The sequence below is a fragment of the Corapipo altera genome, unplaced genomic scaffold, assembly GCF_003945725.1.
Source record: "Corapipo altera isolate COAL_440 unplaced genomic scaffold, ASM394572v1 0, whole genome shotgun sequence".
In the NCBI taxonomy this organism is placed as follows: Eukaryota; Metazoa; Chordata; class Aves; order Passeriformes; family Pipridae; genus Corapipo; species Corapipo altera.
The window spans coordinates 58,858,451-58,882,132 of record NW_020884872.1 but is presented as its reverse complement, the minus strand read 5'-3'; the positions used below and the strand labels follow the sequence as shown (position 1 = coordinate 58,882,132).

Here is a 23,682-nt window from a genome sequence, read left to right as displayed (position 1 = left end):
CACTGGAAGCAACACAAAACAACCAATGCTACAATTTGATTCCTGGTGCTTTCTCAGCAGCCCAGTGGAATACTGGGTAGTGTTTGGAAGGAAGGAATTCCTTCATTTGAGCATGTGGAAATCAACATTTTCAAGACCTCTCAAATTCAGATACTATATTAATGTAGGAAAACATAAAATGTTCTCTTCATCCATCAAAGATGGTGATGTTTGTCCTTCTTTTAATCTAAGGGCCTTAAAAGCTATTTCATTTCATAAAGGTATCCAGCAAATTATTAGTTTCCATAATAGTACAAACGATACCCAGCAAATTATTAGTTTCCATAATAGTACAAACGACACTGATTGTCCAGCTGGCAGAGTAGCTGCCCTTTAATTAGTCCAGCCTGCAAGGTGAATGGTCCTCTGTGACACTGCTGTTGTGTGAAGTATTGCTTGTGCTGAAGTCAATGCTACTAATGACATCTGCTGAGCCAGGTTTCATCTCTCAAGGACAACTTTTTTTTTGCAAAAACACACTGGCACCAACCTCCCAGGTTGCCTTGGGACAAGATCTCACCTCTGCTCTGACTGGGGTGAACTTTGAGCCTCACAAGCCAGAGATTCCAGCTCCTGGGAACATAACCCTTTTTTTTTCCAGGGCTCCTACCACCCTGTGAATGCTTTTCTTGGGCAGATTCCTGCAGCACTTAGGTTTGCAGTTTGGCTATAGCCTGTTACGAGTGGACAGGGTCACAGACAAGACAGGCTGTCTTCTTGGGACTTTGTTTCCTGTTTTTCTTGAGCACTTTGCTTGTGTAGTCAATTTTCATGGCATATTTTACTGCCTGTTAACTGAGAGTTTTGTTTGACCACGAATGGTTTCCCTCGGTTATGCCATTTACCACTAATCAATAAGACAGACACAGGGACATAATGCGGAAATGAATTGATTTCTGTGAAGAGAAAAGAATGTGACTAATTATTGCTAAGCCACCTGCCACTACAGCCAGATTGGAACATCTCCACTGTTCACTGCTATGTTTAGCAGCAAATTGTTAGGTGTGAGGGCTTTCTGCCAGCAGTGCAAACGGCCTGCCCAAAAGGGTGACTTCTTCATAGCATATCCCATGACTTCGATTTTTGTAGACAAACTGGCCTCAAACTAGCAGCCCAGGTGCTCCTATCGCAATAGGAGGTGTACAGATCACCCAATTTGTCTGGATTTTAGGAAGGAGTTTTGAAAGCAGTTTGAAATGGAGCTAGGGATGTGAGCACAACCTACAGTCCCAGAACTGACCTTCTTATAGACCTGCAGTATGCAGGAAACTATTTTTGCATAGCATTTACCTCTATAGGTCTTGCGATGCTTGACAAGGACTGTCACAAATATCACCTTTTCAGTTATAAAGACTGGGAGGCAGGGAGGCAGTAATTACTACTTTTGATCATCAAGAAAGCAGTGGCAGAGGCTGAAAGTAGGCCCATTTGCAAAAGCACTGCTAATGCACTCTTTCCTAGTATCTGCCCATGCTTACTTCTTCAATTCTTCTGGAAAACCATTTGCTCTCACCTGCATAATTTTCAAAGCTACTTATATTGTTTACAGCATCTCTAGACCTACAAAGCTGACCTGGATGCTCAGAGTGGCTACCCCAAGTATATTGCACTGCAGCTTTGGCTGGTTTGTACTAGGATGTAAGTGATGCTCATGCCTGTAGCAACTGTATTCATAATGCCTTGCTAGTATTTGCATTTTCTAGAGTCCTCATGGCCTTTAGACAAATTGTTCCTTCCTTCTCTGCTCATTCAAAAATTAAGCTTTTAGCTCTTCTCCCAGGATCAACATGTGTCTGGGATTCCCTGAATGCACTGAATAAATCACACTGATTTCTCTAGTGTTTTTGAGCACCTGTCTTTTTAATACCATTGCTATTCTGATGCATGGAAAAATCTGCCAGCTCAACATTAGTCTCACAGTTGTTGGTTTTTTTTCTTTTAAATGCAGACTGGCTACATGTCAATCTGAAGAGTATGCTGTTTGTCTGACACTGTAAAATATTTAATTTGTCATCCCTCTTCTCCTCATCCATCCATTTCAAATGGACGTACAGACGAAGAGGCAGAAAGGCCTTCAGTTGATTAGGTTCAAATATCTAGGACTATATGGGAAAAGAGTGTAATATTTCATATTTCAAATGCCTTACATTTTGTATTTCCTGCTTAAAATCCCTTTGAAGTTCTTTTTTAATTGGATTGGACTTGCAAATTAATTATCAGCAGTTAGAGAGAGCTTTACCTCCTCCGAGCTTTGCTCAGATGTTAATGAATTAAGGACAGTTTGCACCTGATTTGGACTAGGTGACTAAACAACTCAGAAAAAGAACCATGCTTCTATATATAGTGTCTCATTTTGTCACTGCTGGGGGAAGTACCTGCTGGGGGGGAATGGCTGATGTTTAAGGGCTTGTGCAGTGAGGACACTTGCTATTGTAGCATGGAGTCATTAGGGTTTGCTCCAAGCAAGTTTTTTTTCTCTGTCTGCTCCCTCAGCACACAGGCAGCTGCACCACATCACTTAGAGGAACAGCTAAAAAGCGTACCAGGGTAGATGGGCATATTAACGTGCTAAATACATTCAAACATAATCAATGGTTCATTGCTGTTGGGTTGAACAACCTCCTCACTTGTAGAAGGATTTTACTTGGCAGCAAGGTTATAGTGAAACACAGAAATCCAATATCCCTTCCATAGAACACAGATGGAGAAAAAAATTATGTGGACTAAAATTATGACTTAATATCACATTTAGTTTGTCCTTTGCTTGGATTGGTAAGCTGTGTTTCAAAGCTTTATAACTGATTTTGCTCATAACACCAGGGGAAAAGAGAAAGAGGGCAGGCTATAAACTATGAGATTGGAGCTGTAAGACAAGCATATTGTAAAGTGACAATACAGAACAAAGAGGTTCAGAGATCACTAGATGGCACTCATCTCTCCAGCAAGGATAACCGAGGAAGGGAGACGTGAGTTCGTGGGGACACAAAAACAGCATGGAGGAAAGCACTCTTCATGGTGCATATGCATGGGTTAACTTCAGTCCATAAGCCAATACCTGAATTTGGGATCACCCCATCATTTCCCTTCCATAATCATGTTAAAGGAAGGCAGAGATTTCAAAGATGAGAAGCATAGATTAAACAGTAGCTATGAATTAGTTCACCTGTTATTTTCCAATTAATATGAGTATCTTTTTCACATTAACACTCATTCAGAAACATGGCAAACACAGTTCAGTTCTCCATATAGTTTACTGGAATAATTCCTAATTTTAAGGGACCCAGGAATGATTATGTGAGTTGCTATATACCAACTAAGACCATGGGATTACATCAAATATTGTGCTCTCCCATAAGTATTGAACATTTGTAGTTGAACTAGGGCTACATTTTTCAGCCTGTGGGGCCATAATTTTCAGTAGGTGGTCCCAATGAGAGCTGGAATTTGTTAACATTAGTCTTGTAATCTTTTTTAAATGTTAAGTCAAACTTGCCTTCATTGGGGGAATAAGAAACTCATCTTTTTAGAAAGTCATCTAGCTTTGCTTAGTGATTTGGAATGATGGAGAAGTGATTGATTTGCCTTGTCATTTGCTTCTTCAGCATTACTCCAATAGGCATCACTCTGAGACAGTGACTTACAGGCAAAAAGCCTAAAACCTGCTAACATATTGGAGGAAGAATATACAGAGAAATCTCTTCCCTGATAACCTTAGAGATCTTATCTGAGATGCTTGTTGTCGCGCGAACACCACTGCTCAACCAAGGGGTGTGAGAGTAGAATTAAACTTCATTACAAAGGGCATCAGTTTAAATACAGTGTTTAAATCGCATCACATAATCTCTCAACCAATGACATTAAAGTATTTCATTGAGCATGCATGAGAGCCCGGAAAACTACAAGTCCCAAAATACTTTGCAACATTCTTCCTGCTACGCTTGGAAATAAAACTTCTTGACTTGCAAAATTTGGTGTCTCTTTCTCATTTTTCCAGACAGAAATCACTTTCTTGGCCCTGACAGTTAGACTTCAGTATGCTTTTATCCCATATTTTTAACATTCAGTCCTTGGTTCATTTCTACACTTTAGTTGATGGCTCTCCTACACTTTCTCCTTACAATACAGCTTGTTGAATTTGAACAAGTCATCACCTCAGTTTCTTAACAAACACCAAAGGTGTCATGCTGAAATGCATTTTCCAGGCTTCATATAATTGTGTTTTTCTCTGAACTCTGACTTTTTTTCTTTTTATGTCATTCTCTCAAAAGCAGTGATAACAGGATCAGACTAGATAACCATAATATTTTTCCCAATGTTAGAGAAGGGGGCAGTACCACCTTCCTACACCTATATGCAAGAAATGTATTAGTGTCCCCACAAGTAGCCAGCCCCCCAGGAGTAAGGAGTAAACTGCTAGGAAATAAAGATTAGTTGTTTATCTGGTAAGATATCCAAGTTCTTCTCAAAGTCATTGCTTTGTAAGACAATCATCTAGTCCATTTAGCAGCATTTAAATAAATAATTTGAGAATTTTCAACACATGTACAAAAAAACCCCTGATTCAATAAACTCAAAGGGACATGATGGGGATGCACATATTGCACATGATGAAATTTATATCTGAGACTTGTATGACAACTTGACTATATTCCCAAGCAAGCTGCCTGCTTTAAGAGTTCTCAAACCAAGGAGTCCTCTGTGCATTGTAGGTAGAGAAGTCTTGCTTTTCTACTCCCACAGATGCAGAGAGGTCATACATCATTATAAGAAGAACAAGTTGTTCCCAGTGTTTCTGGGAAACAAAATACTTTAGAAAGGAGAAATGGAAGGAAATGCTTTGGCTCTTCATTCTGACTCTGTATGAACATTTTCTTCAAAGTCTTGAGATTTTCAATGGAACTGAAATTTTGTGTGTGTACATCAGCATTTTAATTCAGATCAGCAGCACACATTTGAATCAAATCTACTTGGTGTGCTAGTCACCATGCTTGGGCTCTTATTTCAGAATAGTCTTAGGTCAAGCTAAAGTATAGAAAGGACTCCTGTGATGCCTCCAACATGCTCCAGTCACTAATGGGCCTTAAATGTGTAATTAGTCCATAGTCAAACTACTGAAAATAAAGATAGTGTGGGTCTTGGTTCATCAGCAATAGTTTTGCCCTACAAATCTGATCCTATTGAGCAAAACCTCTTGCAATATAATATAGCTATTGTACTGCAGCCAATCTAACAAAAGCATGCATTTGAAAGAATTTCTCAAGCAACATCCTTGCTATCTTTCGCTATTATTGCCTACTGTATGAAATTTTTTTTCCATCAATTCCATTACCAGCCCGAGGCAGGAATCTCAGTTTTCACAAAGGCAGGTTCCCTGCAGTCTCATCTGACCTTTACAGATATCAGTTTAGAGTCATCAGCTTGGCCTCACTAAGAACAAAGCAGAGGACCTGATAGGACTAGGAGCATTTGGACTCCTAAATGTTGCTCACTGATTTCTGATGCAGTTTCATTGCTCCTTTGACCCACAACCCACAGAAGACTATCAAGGTCTCATGATTTTCAAGGAATCCAAGTCAGCCTGCTTTCATTATCTAGCAGTGGACATCTAAAGCTGAGCTAATCCCAGGAGGCTCCTTCTTCAGCTGATGAAGAGAGATGGGCCTCCAAAAATCATTTTAAATGACATACATTAGAAACTTATTTAAGAATAAAATTTGTCATCCAACAGAGATACCTTTTCTACTATACCAAATGGAGCCAAGGGTAACTATGTCAGATCTATGTGTTTTGGTTTAACATGCAGATGAATCTTATCTGTGGACTGCTTAGAAAGAAATGGAAAATTAAGATTTCGGAGAAATATGAAATCGAAATTTATATTTTCTAGTGAAACCATTATAAATCTCAGAATAACAAAATAAAAATGCCCACAATGACAAAAATTTCCACAAGTGACAGGTCAGGGGGACAATTTGCTCTTCCATGGAAGAATTTAGCTGAGATAAAAGTGTTTTCCATAGTCAGAATAATATGCATGCAAAAATCAGTTATCATTTAAGAGCTCCACTCCCTAGGCACTTTACAGAAAAAGCATATTTTGTTCTGCTGCTTAGCATCACTGTCTTAAGCTAAGTTTCACCTTGCTGGAGTCATGTCATTTTGATGAGTACTTTTACCTTTTTCTCTTCCATTATCTTTCAATAAGGATTTTGTCATTTGTTTTCCTGGTGTTATATTATCTGTTTCATGCCCTATAGTTCTTACATTTGCCTGCCCTGCTGCTGTACATGGCAATATGAAAACACCTTCATCCCCTTCTTTTTATTCATCTTATGAGGTGAAGAAATGAGGATAATTTGTGTCATCAGACTGGGATTTGTGGATGTCATCACAATTTATTAAATATTGTAAGTCCTGTCACTTGTTCTGTAGTATTCTGCAATACAGTTGGTATATGAATTGGTAAACTAGTAAAAGTAGAAGAGGACATTTAAATTTTCTGCACAGAAAAACATCCCTCGGCTTCATTGTCCCAGCTTAGTGATACACTTTCCATACTGTACTTGGGTATCAGTCCTTTGCAAGACATGTAAATGTATCTCTCTCTTCCACATACTTCCTTCTTCCTTTATTCTTTTACTTTTGTCCTCCTTTAAGTCATATAGTAGAGTTTGTAAAGCTTTCTATAGCATTTTAAAACCACATCACAGCACTTAGCAAACAGCTGCACTTTTGCTAGTTGATGTTCTACATCAGTAAAGCAAGATGGATAAATGCCTTGTGAAAATATATAGGCTTTTGAACCAGCTTCTTTTTAGTGCAATTGTTTTTACAGGACTTATTCCAAACATGGGCCTCAGAATGAAGTTTTATCTCCCAGGGATGTAGAAGAAAGACTTGTAATAGCTCTGAGCCATACATTGAACCTAAATCCTGCTCATACATCTTGCTATTAAAGGCTTGACTGGCACTTAATTTCCATCTCTATCTAGCTCTTCACATCAGCTCCTTTCTCTTTCCTTTACTTTCTTATGACTTTGAGTTTATGTTTCTTTTCAGGACTTCCTTCATAAATTCAATTCACTTCTTCCCGTTCTCCTCATGATATTATCAGGTAAAAAGTGCATTATTTTTTCTTATAAGCACTTTATTTAGACCATAGAACATAAGAATCTTCTTATTTTTCTGTTTCAGGAGGTTTTAATTAATTGTGATTAATCAAATGTGTTTCTATGTTTGGTTATGATGTTTTTAAAATTATTTTTTCTCTCTCTTCTGGTATTGTTCCTAGTTGGCATTTTATTCCAAGAAAAAGATGGTTTTGAGACCCATGTCCTTGGTCATACATCCAGCGACTCTCTTTAACAGTTGTGCCAACTTAGGTGAAGTATCCTGTATTCTGCATTTTGCATTCTGCTACGTTCTTGCATTTTTTGCAAAGCCATATAACAAAGACAACCAGGCCCTTTTCTTGTGCTGATGAGCAAACTAGGAATTAATACTAAAAGCTAATCCCTGCCCAAAGAGTGAACCAACACTTTTTTTTGTTGATGGTGGCTTTGGTATTTTTTTCTTTTTTAAAAAGAGCAGGGAGGAACATATGGTGCTCCCTGACTTGCGCAGTTCCCAGACATATGGATGCCTTCCAGCCACCCTGATGGCAGAGTGGCCTGGCAACAGATTTAATGCCAACACCATAGGCACACTTGAATGCACAGCCTCCCCTGTGCTAAGAGGGGAGCCCTGTGGGGCAATCAGGTCCGCACTTTCACTGGAAAGCTGTCTTGAGGTGCCCCTCGGAGGATCACAGAGCTGCATCCAAAGACATTTTGGATTAAATGTGTGGGATAGTGTGGGATATTTGTCCCTGTCAGCTTTTGAAGACTGTTGTCCCTGAGCTGAAAGGTTTCGTCAAGCTGTGTGCTCAATGTTAAACTCTGACTCTCAGTAATGAACAATGAACTATTCACTGTCAGCAAAGATTATTTTATAAGTGTAATAATAGTTATACACTTACTATTAAATATTTCTAAATGGAACTTGCACATACAGAAGAAAGTCAGTTTTGTGACATCTCTTAACTCTTGTCCAGTTTCATTAACTTTTATTTTCCTCACTTGTTTCTACTGTCATTACTATCAGCCTGGGGACAGACATTTTTGAAGCATTCATTTTAATTACAGCACAATAAGAATACAGTCCCTTGTGATATTTATCAGTGGAATACTGAAGAAAATTTTAACATACTGAAAATAAATCCTGTTTATAGCATACTGTTTTCCCAACTGTAGAAGATTTTAACTGTTCATATATCATGCATTTACCACCTTTTTAACATTTAAACAGAACCTAGAATTTATACCCTTGGATGACTCACCAGTCCCTGCTACTCAGACATAATCATCATTCAATAAGAAGCAGAAGTCCTGAGTGAACACAATTAATGCTGTAGTGCTGACTGGGGTGGCAGAGCTCAGCAAAGTGGGTTTAAAAATTCCAGCATGATCTATTCCTAGCAACAGACATGATCACTCCAGAACAAGCTGTATCTGATCCATATATATGCAAAGCCAAGTAACAGAGAAAGTGAGATTGCTGGATGCTCACTACAGAAGCTCATTACAAAAGTTTATGGTAGACTTTTACTCACCCCTTAATTCTTGAGAAATGCAACCTTTTTTGAATTACTGATTAACCATTTGCTGGGAGCTTGGGGAAATGGAACAAAATATTTGTAGAACCTGTATGAGTAGGCTTTGGCACAGAGCCAAGGGCACAGAGCCTTTGACAGGCTAACTGTACCATATTATAGTAGGAAAATACTTCATAGATCCATTAGGAAGGAAGCATCCAATGAAAAGACTAACTCATAAGTACTGGGAGCTATTAGCACACAGTACTACTGGCCTTTTTCTCTGATGTGGAAGGGTTGAACATAACGGTCAGATGCTTGGCCTCACAGCTCTGCAGTTGATGCCTTTTTGCAATTAAATACAGTGAGCTGATTCTGGCTTCATCTGTGGGCTTTAGCTGTAAATGAAATCAGGCCATGGCTTGGCATGTCACTGACCCTCAAGGGCATCACCAACATCTCCTTTACTGTTTTGCATGACCACACTGTTTTGGCACCCCCACTGGATGCACAGTTGGTGTGTTTAGGAGGTGCAAGCAGGTGTGGTAGCAATAGGCTGTAGCTTGCTGAAAGGATTCCCAGGATTAGGCCTGTTGCCAGCCCAATCTGGCATAGGGGGTGTCTGCAAACCCCCTCAAACTGCCTGGAGCCAGCTGTGTGGCTCCTTCACATGCATGAGATTAAGCTGCTCAGAGTTACTTGCACTGAGTTATGTAACTTGTGCAGTTTAAGGGACCCAATTTCACCAAGGTTATACTGATTTACCCCTCTTTATGATCTGACCATATGTATTTATTTAAAATGCTGTCACATTCAAGGTATCTTAAATACCTGTGTGGTCTGTATTCCCTTTAAGATGAAATAATGTATCAAGTGGCACAAACTTCAGTACTGGTACTAGGTATTTATGGGTGGTGTTGTCCCCTTCAAATGGATGCCTGGCAAACAGCAGCTGAATGAAGCAAAGTGGCTCAGGGATGAAAAGGTTTTTTTGCAACAATAAAATCATAACACATCATTTTCTCAAAGCCTAACCCTGCCAAGGTGCATTCTAGTTGGGATGTGAATGAAAGCCCAGCAATGACAGAGACAGCTCTGCAGGCTACAGAAAGGGAAGAAACAGGAAGGTGCTGGTTAGCTATAGTCATAACTCCCTCCTGGCAATCCCTCTCCAGAGGTATTGAGTGGTACTCCTCCAACTCTAGTACAACCATAGAATCATAGAATTAATTTGCCGTATGTATGCATATAAGCAGGTGTCATTCTGTTCATATACTGTATTGCGTTTTCCCCTATCCTCTGCCTTGTCTGTTCAAACACAGCCTTACTGGATCAGGGGCTCTCAGTGAACAGCAGTGCACAATCTTAGCTGGCCCTTCAACAGCCCTTAAGCTTAAAGTGCCACAAATATCAACATATGATTTGAGCTAATAGATATCAGTTAGTACTAAGGCCTCCATTTTAAACTCTCATCACTTTATTTGCCTGAAAAAGCAATTTGTGATAACAGACAGTTTGAAGTGTGGAGTACTGTAACCTTCTGGAAAACCCTTGTGTTTATTTGTGAAAGCAATTTTTTTAGGACTCCATATATAGTTCCAACTATGCGAATACGCTGCAAATAAATTGCTTTTCTTGATGCTTAGGTTGTTGTAGTTGGGATTCACATAATAAAAAAATTAGGAATGTAGTCTGTGCTGAACATTTATATTCTCTCTACAGACAACAAAGACAGACCTCAGAGGCTGATTCATCATAGGTGTCAAGGATCCCCTAAAAGATGGCTCCACAGATCTCCACTCCAGACAGTTCAGAGAACTGAATCCTTCCCTCAGTAAAAGCACCCCTTAGAACAAAAAATAAACTGTTCCTTCAGGAACAATTTGCGTTCGTTTCTCCTCTCCACATGTAAACTACAAACCTAGTATGTGATCTGCTTGTACCACCTCTGTATCTGTATTCCATTTCCCTTTGCAGTTTTTTCTGTCTCACATCATTAGAAGACTGCTGTAAAGATTACTGCTTTCTATGTTAAAGTTAAAACAGAACCAGTAAGAAAAATATCCTCTGTGAATCATAAATTTTGCTAACGTAGTAGCATTTGTTTTCAGCACTTGTTCAGGAGCCCACAGACCCACTCCCAAGTCTTAAAAGTTGTCCTTTCTGCAGGTTTTGTGACATCGGAGAGCTAACCTGCTTGGGAGACCCAAGTGCTGATTATCCCACTTAAAGTCAAAAGGAGATGCAACTTATAAGACAATAATTACACTGAATCTGTTTGTTAAATGATTTTATCTTTATGTCTGGGATTCTTTCTTATCAATTTAACCCATTTCAGTTAAAATATTTTCTATTGCCTTCTGCTGGAGACATTTATCAGGGTGCAAAGAGCAAGCACTGCATTTTCCCAGATTAAACAGAGTAAGCAGAGTGAATCACTGCTTCACATAGACTTTTTTTTGAAGGAGAGCCAAGAAAGACATTGATTTAAAGAGTAAAGTAATCAGCACTTTGAGTTTTGATTTCACATACAGAAAAAATAAAAGTTCGAGAGAACAGAAAATTCATCAGAGTTGATCTAGTGTGACAAGGTACAGTAGAACTTTTGAAAAACCACATAAAATAAAGGTTAATCAAAAAAATTTGAGCCTATCAAACTAAACCATTTTTTCCCTCTGGAAGAAATTAAAAAAAAAAAAAGAGTTTGGGTTTTGGGTTTATTTCACTGGTTTGGTTTTGTGGCCTGGGGGTTTTGGGGTTTTTTTGGATAGTTTTTTTGTTTGCGTTCCCCCCCACACCCCTTGTTTGTTTGTTATTCCGGTTAAAAAGAAATAGGGCAAAACAGATTTGCAGTTACTAAGTTTACACTTACCTTAACCTCCACCAAAAGGTCCATATTAGTTCATTGTAGCAAGTCTCTTTGATTTATTTAAATGTGGTTGGATCAGGTACGTGAATAAAGACCAGTAGGCCAATTTCTGGGATTGAAGGCTCTGGTCTCTAATATGCTAGCAATTGCTGATCTAAACCAGCTAAAACAGCTAAACATCTGTTTACCACGCTCTCCATGAAGACAGAGGAAGCATTTCAGTTGTGTAGATCAACGAAACAAACACAAACTAAGCACACTGATAAATTTTTTGCACCTTATTTTGAAAAAAAAGAAAAAGAAAAAGAGAGAGAGTGTCAACAGCAAAGGAGTCTCTCCACAAAAGCAGAGCAAGACTGAAATACTATAGGGTGGTCTACATTAAGGAGAAAATTGCAGATTCTCAAGGTGAGAAATTTTTTTTTCTGGGTTTGTATTGATCAAATTCAATTGAACAAACCAGAAAACTTTTGGTTGTAACTAAGAAGTTGCTTATGAAGAATAGATCTGTCTGTTCTTCTCTTGGCTGCTGGCCCATGGCATTACTCAAAGCTTTGAAGTAAGTTAGACAAAAGCTTTGGTGTCATAGCTATGTCAAAATCGCCTTTGTTACATTCTTCTTTTCATAACTTTATTTTTGCCTTTGTAATCTAAGACTTAACCTTTTTCCTATGATTCTATGATTCCCTGGTAGAGTAAATATGGAAGGTGGCTACTAAAAACTTATCTACTGTGAGGATGAAATTTTACAATAATGAGATACCCTACTTCTCCAGTCATGTACCATGGCTTGTGAAAACACCCCACTCCAGATTGAAGTATCTGAGACAAGGAACACCAGCACAGAAACTCTGCCATCCCCTCAGATTAGCTAAATAACCACCAGTGTGCCAGAGAGGAGGAAAAATGCAAAATTCTCACTTCTGATACCAACATACATTCTTATTTATTTTTGGGAAACAGACAGATAACTATTTCAGATGGGAATAGGGAAATATATATAATTTATTCCTTTGGTAAAGCAGTGAGTTACTGAATATCAACAAAGAAAACTTGAACCATTGGCTCATCAATTGATGAGATTGCTAAACTGCTGTTTTCAAAGTAGGATACTGAATAAATCCTCTGAGATATGGTGACTGTCCAAAAGATTGAACAAAGAAGACAGGAAATAAATTTTTCAGGATAATGTGCTGAAAATGTAACTATGGGTCTGTCAATTTAATGCTTATCCAGGGCAAAATCTCAGGAAGGCAAAAGAGGATGTGCTCAATAAAGAATTAAGGGTGAACAGCATCATTAATACCAGACAACACGGTTTAATGAAAGACAAAACTTTAAATATAAAGAAGTTGCATTTGTGGTGGAATTCCTAGTCTGACAAAATGAGCATTTGTTAAAAGAGCAGAGTTATATAAGGCCATACAACTTTCTCATTTAAAAATAAAGGACTAATCAAACTTCAAAGTCTAGATAAGCAAATTGAGAATTTGCTAGAGAGACTTTAAAGGAGAATACTAAATGGGAATCATCTTTCAAAAATAACATTTCTGCTAGGGTTTTCTTACCCAAATATAGTTCACGGGAGTTCATGGATTGGGAGGGAAGGAAAAAGAAATTGGTGGTAAAGACTGTGGTTGTCACTAGCTGAATAAGAGATAAAGATAGCTCCTAGAGAGAGGTCCAGGCAGTAGGAAAAGTTAGTCTTGCCTTCTTTTAATTAAAGAGCTAAGTGCAAAGATCAAACAGCTAGGAACAGGGAATGTGAGCTCAAAGTGAAATTAAAAAAAAATGAATTAAAGTTGGCAAGAAATAAACCCACTCTTTTTTAATGAGAGCAGACCAGAGAGAGATCAGATGAGATCCCTAGAACAGTTTGAAATTTAGAAAGTCTTTAATGAGAGACTGAAGAAACGCAGGTGAATTTTCTCTCATCTTCAAGCTTGCATTTCTACCCAGCCACAGTCACAGTAAAAGCTCCCACGCCTACTAACAGTGCTAACAATGTCAGCATCTGCTGAGTGCCTGTCCATGACTGCTAGAGCATCTAGACATGCTCAGAGCAGGGTCACCTACAACAGATTGCTCAGGACTGTCCACTTTGGGTTTGAGTATCTCCAAGGATGGGGACTCAGCAGCCTCTCTGAGCAACTGTGACACTGTCTGATCACCTGTACAGTACAAAAAAAAAAAAAGAAAAAAAAAGGAAAAAAAAAGAGGCTTGTGTTTAAATAGAATTTTCTGTATTTTGCCCATTGTCCCTTGTCCTATTGCTGGGCACCTGACCCTATCTCCTTTACTCTTCCTCTTTCCAATATTTACTCATGTATGAGATCCCTCTGAGCCTTATATTCTCCAGGCTGAACAGTCATAGCTCTCTCAGTCTGTTCTCATATCAAAGATGTTCCAGTATGTCTGTATCATTCCCATACCGGGGAGCCAAGCACTGGACCCAGCACTCCTGATGTCTCACCTGCGCTGAGTAGAGGGGAAATATCACATCCCTTGACCTGTTGGCAATGCTCTTCCTAATGCAGCCCCATGCCAAGACAGAAAAGGATGGGATAAATAGGGGACATAGAGAGAAGCCAGGAAAACACATCAGTCTCTCAGAAAGGAGAGAGAAATGATTGCAAAAGAATAAAGGTTACATTGAAGTAGCAAATAGCAATAGTGTTTTTTCCCTCTGTGCTTCAATAGGATATATCAGAGAAAGAGCCTGTGCAAGGAGCCAAGAGCCATGGCACAGGCCACAGCAGCAACATCCTGCTCTTGGACTAGATAAAGCTATGTGCCTTCTCATTTCATGTGTATTTCTATGCCTCTGTATAAAACAGAAGAGTCACCACAGCCCTAAAGAACCTGGTGGTTGAAATATTCTCCAAGACAGAAGACAAGGATTTGGATTTCCTGAAGCGAGGGTGTGAACTGAACATGGATAGGTACCATAAAATGTAAGCTATGGATTAGCTCCCTTTCTAGTAGCTAATTGGAACAACTTTTAGGTATGTAACAGCGAATTAGTCTTGTAAGTCCTTAAACTAATATTACATTTCTTCATAGGAAGATTGTTTCTGATTTATGCAGACCATAAAGGCTAAACATAGGACACTTGCTGTCAAGTTATACTGGAATTCAGAACAGCTGATCATAATGGTTTAGTCAGTTTGTTAAAATGAATTTGACTCAGCAATGAAAAAGCAAGGTGGTTTCCTTTTGCAGCTTCCAGACCCACACAACTCCCCGTGGGAAGGTTTGTTTCTGAAATAAGATCATCAGTGCAAATTATATTGAGACAACAACAATTAAAAAAAAAACCCCAAACCCTTTCATTTAATGTTATATAGTAATAAAAAATCAGTTTTTATGCCACAGCATAAAGATCCTGAGTTCAATTGGTATACCTTGTAACTAGAGGAACCTATTTGAATTTGAAAATCTTTATCAAAGGTTTATTCTAACAGATAGATAGAAAACATGCCCTGCTATCAGTTCGTAACTCTTGGCAAACAAAAGTCATTTTCCATTCTACAGCCAGTTCATTTCATTATAACCCCTTTAAAGAGATGTCATAACATGTGTGTGGGGAGGTGGTAATTCTGAGATACTAGAAGCTTTCCAACAGGATAAGAACATTTTCCAGATATCCTGCTAACATCCATTTGTGGATGGATGTAACTTCTTATTGTCTTCATTTCAGGCCATGGCTGCCAAAGACACTTCCTGGGCTACTGTTCATATAGATTTGTTTGTTCTGTTCAGAAAGACAGGAGAGGAAAAATTCAGATATTCTGCCATTAAAAAGGGCTGAAATAGTTAATGTCTCAAATAGTTTGTAGACGGCATTTCAAATAAGATGTTAAAATGCTGGATAAGGGGAAGCACTTTGAAGACTGTGATCAAGTTTCATCTTTGAAGACAGGCAAAAGAAAGAAGACAAGCTTAATGGAAGACATTACCTGAGGTGACTTGCTACCACTGTTCCTGAATGTGAAAGTAACAGGTTAATAAAAAGTTCTTCTTTTGCTTTGGATAGAGAAACACAGCAACAGAATTTCAACATGTCAGGGACAATGATGACTTCCACTGAGCCTTTATCAGCAGGTTCTAGGGTATCATACATCAAGTGTGGAGAAGCTGCAGCTTCACTGCTTCAAAAAGGCTACCTGCAAGTCTTATTCTCATTAGTGTACAATACAAAGATCTGACTCAGCAAAGACATTTCCTTTAAAATATATGTGTACGCACGTATATGTAGCCCACTCTGCAGACGTCCAGATATCTATCAAAGAAGGCTGGGTGAAGGAGTTCTTGGAGGGAAACGTAAATTTAATTTCCAAAGCAAAAGCCCAATGACACAGTCAAATACTGCTTGCAATGCATTGCCACTATGTAGGTATGAAACAGTCTTCCCAAGGAATTTTCCCAGGGTTAGATACCTAAAAAAAGGCTAAATCACAGAATATTGCCAAGATCTCCAGCATTTCTTATGAACATCAGCTAGCTAGTAGTATGAGAGAATTGAGTAATTCTTTGACACAAACAGAGCCAAGGGCAACCACAGAGTGTCACAGAGGGGAAAGTAAAGATTGCAACATCAGTGGTTCAAAAGAAAACTTCAGGTGATTCATTATGAAGATTCCATACTGTTAGGGTGATGGAAAAACATCATGGTATGCCTGCACACTGAACAAAACTGCTCCAGAAACCTTTAACTTGGCCTAAGACATACTTGTAAATGCCACAGATACTTTTTCTTCTCTGTGTGGTTTATGTAACATTTATCATAGAACCTGCTTTCACATAAGAAATGTCTTGGTCTTGCATCTGACTTTTGGAAAGCATTAAAATATTGCCAACTGTCTCAGAAAGAGGGAGACTCAAATTAAATTCCATTAGACTAGAGGGACAAAGAAAAGCAAGAAACTAAAATTAACCTAGGAGTGGTTTTCCCCACACATGTAACAGAAGTTACCAAGGTAAAACACGTAAAGTGAAAAAACAGTATATCATACCACAAAAGTTGTGGAGTGATCAAATAAACTTCAGTGTTATTTCAAGCTTTGTTTCTTTCATGTGTTGTATTTTTCCAAGAACATATTTAAAAGATCCTGTCTACAATGCATGCATTTCTTCTTGAGTGTCTGTTGTTGAATATAGCAGTAAAACAATTTCACAAAATTGCCTTCCCAAAAGAAAACCCTCTATCTTCTTCTTTAGTTCCTCTCCGAGTTGTTTCTGTCCAGGTATAGAGCAGCAAGTAAACACAGATATTACTGCAGTTTCTGCAGCCACTGACTAATTTCTGAGATCCCAAAGACTGGGATAATTACATTCTGCATGAGGCAAAACAATTTATGAAAAAAAAAGACACATATTCTCATTAAAATTAAATAGACTTTCATAATCAACTGTTTCAAATATGCATGAATAATGACAGCTAGAAACCAGTCTCTGCAGATTGCTCATGAAGTGGGTGTGCAGTTGAAGTCAGTGTAAGAAAAAAATCACAACGATAAAGAAGAGGTTTCCTGGAGCTTTTAGGAAGTCATTTTGCCTAGGCCAGATAAAAGCGAGTATTTCTCCAATACCCTGTAACAAGCAGGAGAAAATAGAATTAAAAATTATCTTTTACAGCAAAAACAAAAATCAAAGTCAACTTCTCAGGGATTAAGTCCACTGGAAAATAATGTTTTCCTTTTTCTTCCAACAGGTTTTAACATTTAATTATGTAAAGCCTTCATGAAGGAATTTCTATCTTTTTTTAAAATTTAATTCACAAAATGTCCTAATTATCTGCAAACATATTAATAACTCTTTGAACAATATATTAACGTAGCAAGCTGAAATGTGTTTTCTCAACAACAGCAAAACAAGACTTAAAAACGTACATCCATCCATAATTCTTATACACTTCATATGTAAATATATTATTGGTATTGTAGATATTGGGAAAAACAACAAAGAATACAATATGTTGAATTCCTTCAGCTGTCTACAGTTTATAAAACCTAATAGAACTGTGGGATGCAAAAAATGGTCATTTCTTCCCCTCTGGGGAACTGTCTTCATCTACTCATTGTCATTCTTTAGTGATTTAATTTTAATAACAATTACAATTTTAAAAATTGAAAAGACAACTCAGGGGAGGCCAACAATATTATTTCGATACCATCTTCAGAATACAACCCTGCTGCAAAAATACTAATGTAACTGTTGAAGCAGTAAATGAGGAAGACAGTCACAGAAGAATATTTAGATTTGTGGAAGAAGGGTTGGAAGCAAGGGACTTTTGAAAGTTTGATTATTTTAAATTCCTTTTTATAAAATGCTAGCTCAAAAAAAAAAACCAAACAGAAAGTCAGAGCCATCTTCTAAGGCAAGAACTTGAACTTGCAAGGTACCTGAACTTGCTTCCAAAGTCTCCAAGCCTAGAAGTAAAGGCTCTGCAGAAATCTTTATATTGTAACTGGTAATTAAAGTAGGGGAGCCCTTTCAGGAAAGAACAGGTGTAGTGAGCCCTATGAAAAGGGCATTTGAAAACAGAGAGTCTGATTTCTCTGGTTCATTAACGGTATTTACTGACAGCCTCCACTGATACAAATCTCCCTTTTTGCTCATAAGAAATAGCACGAAGAACACAGCCCATGACAGTCATTCTCTTTCACTTAAGACTAGTGTAGAGTCACTTCCTGCAGTTCCAGCCACATTCCTCAGCTGTCCAGGTTTATCCATGTACAGTACATGATGCAGAGAACATGGTTGTATTGAGGTTTTAGCCTAAATACCAAGGCACTCCCAGAAGATGCTTTCCATGCCATCAGCAATTCTTCTGACCTGCAATATACATTCTGTGGTTCTTTACAAAAAAAACATGTTTCAGACTAGATATGTGCCATTGCATGGCCCCAAACATGGAGTTGGAAAGCATTTATTTTAAGATCCCCTCTTATACTGCTGCAAAGTTAAGTTACCCAAGCTGTCATAATGAAATTTCAAATAAAAAGCTAAATTAATACGGGCATTGGTACTAAAAAGAACAAACAAATTCATTATTCTTAACTTTTTCCTCCTTCATTCCAAGTAATTCGACTTATGGATAAAAGAAAAAAAAATGCATTAGTACAGTACAGTGTACAGTACAATCACACATTTATGCAAGGAATTATGGTTATACAGTTGAGTGGCACTTCGTTGATTATTTGAAGACCTTTCTGGCCTTTTGAAACTCCACTTAAAATAACAAGTAAGCAGTTCTGCAAGATTCCAGTTCTAGCAAGAAATATGTCTTTGATTTGAACTCAATATGAATAGCAGAGTGTATCGACTCAGGAGATAAACGTATCTTGTTTTTACGGGGGAAAAAAATAACAATCTAGCACTGTTTCAAATGTCTTCAGATACCTCAGTCGTTTCTTGACCTCACACAATTTGAAAGAGTGAGAAGTTTCTTCTGTTCCTTCCCAGGCTGCCACTATTCTCTTTTAGGATGAAATTTTCAAAGGAAAGAAAGATTGGGCTCAAAGTCAAGGCAGGCAGAACACATCTGCATATGATGTTTGACAGCCTTGACAGAGGTAAGTCATTAAACTAGGTCCAGCATGCCTGGACATACTCATCTAACATTCCTATATTGATACTGATACTTCTGCTAAGTAGTTTCTATATTTTCTGCCATCTTTCTGCCAGGAAAACAAGCATATCACTTTCAATAAAAAGAAAAATACAAACTAACAAGAAAACAATCCGTTTTAGGAAAAAAAATAATCTTTTCAACTCAGATTGTACATAAACTAACCAAGTTAAAGCTATATTAATGAATCACATTCTTCATTAAAACAAATGTAAGCACTGTGGATTGCATTCTGGAACCTTCTTGTATAAACACTCTATTCTCAATATTTCCATATTAAGTAAAACCCTTTTCTTTGTGCCGGGAAACCAGCATTTTCAGTGTAACTTGATCTTTCTGAAAGTTCATTAAAGACTGATTGTTTATGGAAACCTGTGGCATCTATGCTGCTCTTGTGACTTCAGGGGCCTTTGAGCTATGGTTCTTTTCGCTGTGCAACAGTAAACATACTCCCTCTTCAACTGGTAGTAAATAGCAAACCAAGTGCTGGTTAATACTCCAGAAAGACTTTCCTGTGGGTCATGCTACAAGAACTAAACCAAGTGCAAACCCACAAACCATGTTTATTTAAAATAGTTTTATCCATAAATCATTTTTCCTCAAAACAGATTTATCCAACATCTATCGACTTCCTGTTCTGCACATGGGAAAGGAAGAGAATGGGGTTTCCTGTCCCACTGCACCTGTGTTTTCAGGGCATAGTTGCTTCCCACAGCAAATATCTAGAATTATGCATCCACTGAAAGAGCAGAGTCAGCATCCAAGGGAGCATTTCTCATTCTTATGCATGACACTAGGTGTAATGGAGACATGAAACGGGAAGATGTAATATGTCATCTTGCTTTCTAGATTCTGGGTTTCCTATAGCTCAGAGAGTTTCAGCAAGACAAATAGTATTTCCCTAAAGAAGAGTAGACTTATAAATTTCATATGTTCACCATGTGACCTCTTCCCATTAACAGAAGAGACGAAAGGGTACTTGACAGTGCTCCATTTCCACGCAAAAAATAAACAAGGGTTCTGTTACAGACTTGCCACGTATTAGCACTTGGCCTCTGCAAACCTCTCGGTACTTCAATACGGGCAATCCTCACGAGTATTGAATATAAAAATGTGCAACTGTTTTAAAGTTATTCTTTTGTAACAATAGAAGCGTTTTACTATTTAAATAAAACTCATAATCTGTGCCATTACAGCAAACAGATACTGACTCAGTTTTAAGTTCCAGCTGAGTAACAACTAAGTTAGGAAGAAGTTCTTTACTGTGAGGATGGAGAGGTTCAGGAATCCAGAGGCACAGGTTGCCCAGAGAAGTGGATGACCCATCCCTGGCAATGTTCCAGGTCAGGTTGGATGAGGCTTTGAGCAGTGTGGTCTAGGGAGATGTCCCTGTCTATGGTAGGGGTAGGTGGAATTAGATAATCTTTAAGGTCTGTTTCAACACAAACCATTCGATGATTCTATGATATGATCTTATTTATTAAGCTTTGATGTTGAAAGGACAACCATTATTTTTTTACCCTCCTGTCCTGAGAGGTTTATCCTTATGTCAGAGACAATGGCAGTGGAAAGGACATCAAAACTTTCTCGATAGCATGCAACAAGACTCAGAGTTCTCTCAAGGCTGCAGTAGCTCACAGGTAGAAGTGGAACTTCATTAAGTTGTTTTCTCATTAAAACTAGGAAACCTCATAATGACATAGAAGGTGTTTTGGCATTTATAACCAAAAAGGCAGAAAAGATTTCTTTCATGAACATCCTTCTCAAAATAACAGTTTATAAATATTCCTAATAAACCACAAAATGTCTGGAAGGCAACTGAATTAATGAAAACTCATTTCCTATTGATTAGGGGACATTAGGAGCTGGGCTCCTCCCTCATGCTGAGACATACACTACATATTCATCTTCCTCATCTTTTCTCCATGTCTCTTGTGATATCCATGTCCCCAGGAAACCAGGGCAGAGCTGCAGCTGCTCAGGAGCTGTGTCCTCACTGATCAGCCAGAGGGCTGCAGCCCACCACCTCTCAGAGTGAGGCACTGTTTTGGAGTCTCTCCTATGCCAGTCATTGCTTTCACAAACACACAGAAATTTAATTATCTTTGAGACTTATAATCCCTTTCAAATTTGGCTAAGATTGGCCATCAGCTTGAAAACCTTATTATGTGCAGACAGACAGCATTATCATACAAACTTCATTTCCTTAGGAAACCAGACCAATAGAAATAACAGTGAAAAATGCAGCAGGTACATCAACAACAGAGCACAATGTTCAGTTTCTGTTAAGTGTGAAGCTGTTGCGACTTTAAACAGTTCAAACAGGAAAAAAAAAAGAGTGAAAGAGAACAAATATTTTCTCTTCAGTGTCACTACAGACAGAGCAGGCTCAAAAATTACCTGCAGGTCTCTACTTTGTGAACCTTTCTAATTTCTTTTAATCTTAGTATATAGTCTGACCTGCTTCAGTTAGCTCCCTTGAAATGTAAAATGCCAGACTGCAGACTACCTGACTTGTAAGCCCCACCTGGAGTTCAGTTCTTTTTGTTTAAAATCCCTGGGGAAAGGAGAAGAATCTCATTATAAAGACACTGAGGTTGCTGCCTCCAGCCTATCTTTTGAGAGATATTTTTCTTTCTTGTACTAGTTACCAATGCTCATTTTTAATTACTTTCCATTATGACATATTCTTTCATTGTTTAATCTTTCCCTCCTCTGTTAAGTCTTCAAATCTCACATCACAACATAAAGGAAAAATGGATCTAGCATTACTCAACAGAAGACAGGCTCCTTGGAAACCATTAAGTAAACAACAGAGTAGGAAATTAATCATTTCTACACATGGGGTTTTATTGTGGTTTTGTTGATGCATTCTTTGAATATATATATTTAACACCCTCGCCCACTCCCCCACAGATTGGCTGCATACATCACAGAGGCATCTGTTGTTAAAACTGTGCCTGGGCTGAGTACACTCATTTGGTGGTAGCAACACCTGCCCTGTGAAAGAGGATGTGCACCTGGCTACAGGTAAAACCCTACTGCTACCTCTGCAGGCAATGGCAAGGTTTCCAGTGGCGATGGCAGGTGCTCTGATGGAGATGCTTGAGTCTAGATATTGGGAATCTCAGCTACGTCACACATTTCCTTTTGCGTTTATCAAGGAACAGTATACAAATGAGGATAAAACACACAAAGTGCCCTTGTTGCTTGTGTTAACCAGGAACCATTCAGCAAACTTCACCTTTTGCTCTTTATGAGGTATCAGTTGGCTCCGTCCTATCCAAAGTCTAATTCTGCTATCTGTAGACATGCTATCCTTCAGCAGATCACTCAGGCCTGCCATACACAGTGCTGTCTAACTCACAGTCTTTAACTAGCCTGGACATCTGTAGTTTGGCTTCCAGCAACTTCTGGACTGCCTGGTGCATGATCCAGACCTTACCAGTAAAGCTTCTAACCACCTGGTTTGCCAAGCATCTGCTCACAGACCTCATGGGAGGTTAAACTGGCAGGTCCTGTCTCCTCTCACAAGACCAAGAGGACCAGTCCAAGGTTCCTGAGCCCTCTGCTGTGGTCTAGGGCTTGCCCAAAGCTTGTAGTGATGAAGACAGTTCCAGCACATGGAAAACTCCAGCAGTAACAATATCTGCTTTTCAGCTAAGCCTTGACTTTGTAGATGCTTGAACCCAAGTCTTCCTGGCATTCATTGGCCAACATATCCATCTTCACCAGATAGTCCAACAAATCCAATTCAAGGTTTTAGTTTATCAGCTAAACACCTTCCTCTACACTGGCAAATTCATTAAATTCTCTTAGCCTCTCATCATTTTGCTGCTCAGTCTTCCTAACTCTTCCATTTCTGCACTAGAGTCCTTTCATCCATGGAAGTTCAACCTAACAGAAATTTCCATGATGGGAATACACATAATTTTATTTTTTTGTTTATACTGAAGAGTGCAATTCTAAACAACAGTCAAATTAATGCCTCATTAGGACAGTTGAAAAAGAATGGATGTTTAATAGACCACAGTCAAGATCGCTTTTCTTCAAAGAATCCTTAAAAATACATTTTAAATCAGTTGTTGTTGGGCCTTCTTTGTCATAATTTTATATGGGTAAAAAATGAACAGCTATACATGGGAATAACTATATAGATATACATATATGGGATTTTTCCACTCCAATTTCAGTATCATATTAAAATATTTACAGCATATCCAAACATCTTTCATTTAAAGATTTTCAAAAAATTCCTAACAATTCAAGATCCTTTTTCTGAACTTAAGGAGGTACTTTGGATGTTGTTCCTTGCAGTGAGTATCTTGCATGCAAAGCCACTGAATTCTACTACATGAGCAACTGTTTCTCCCTCCTCCCATTTGAACGGCTTATATATAGGCAGGACTCCTTCTTAAAAGCTATTGAGGACAGCTATCCAGGACTGTAAGTTCTGTGAGGCAGGTTAAACACACCCAGACACAATAGTGTCTGGAGAAAAAGTCAACT

The 23,682-nt window shown here is 38.4% G+C and overlaps 1 protein-coding gene across 2 annotated transcripts in view; it reads right to left on the bottom strand.

Annotated features, from left to right (window-relative positions):
• EPSTI1 (epithelial stromal interaction 1) overlaps positions 1-23,682 on the bottom strand; it is an 89,731-nt gene that overhangs the window by 22,074 nt on the left and 43,975 nt on the right. The window contains exon 11 of one of the 2 annotated variants that reach the window (XM_027649624.1): positions 22,022-23,070. The exons of the other annotated variant lie outside the window; for it this stretch is intronic. The gene's annotated coding sequence lies outside the window, so the exon portion shown is untranslated. Of the gene's footprint in view, positions 1-22,021; positions 23,071-23,682 lie in introns of those variants that run through there. 2 annotated transcript variants of the gene reach the window in all.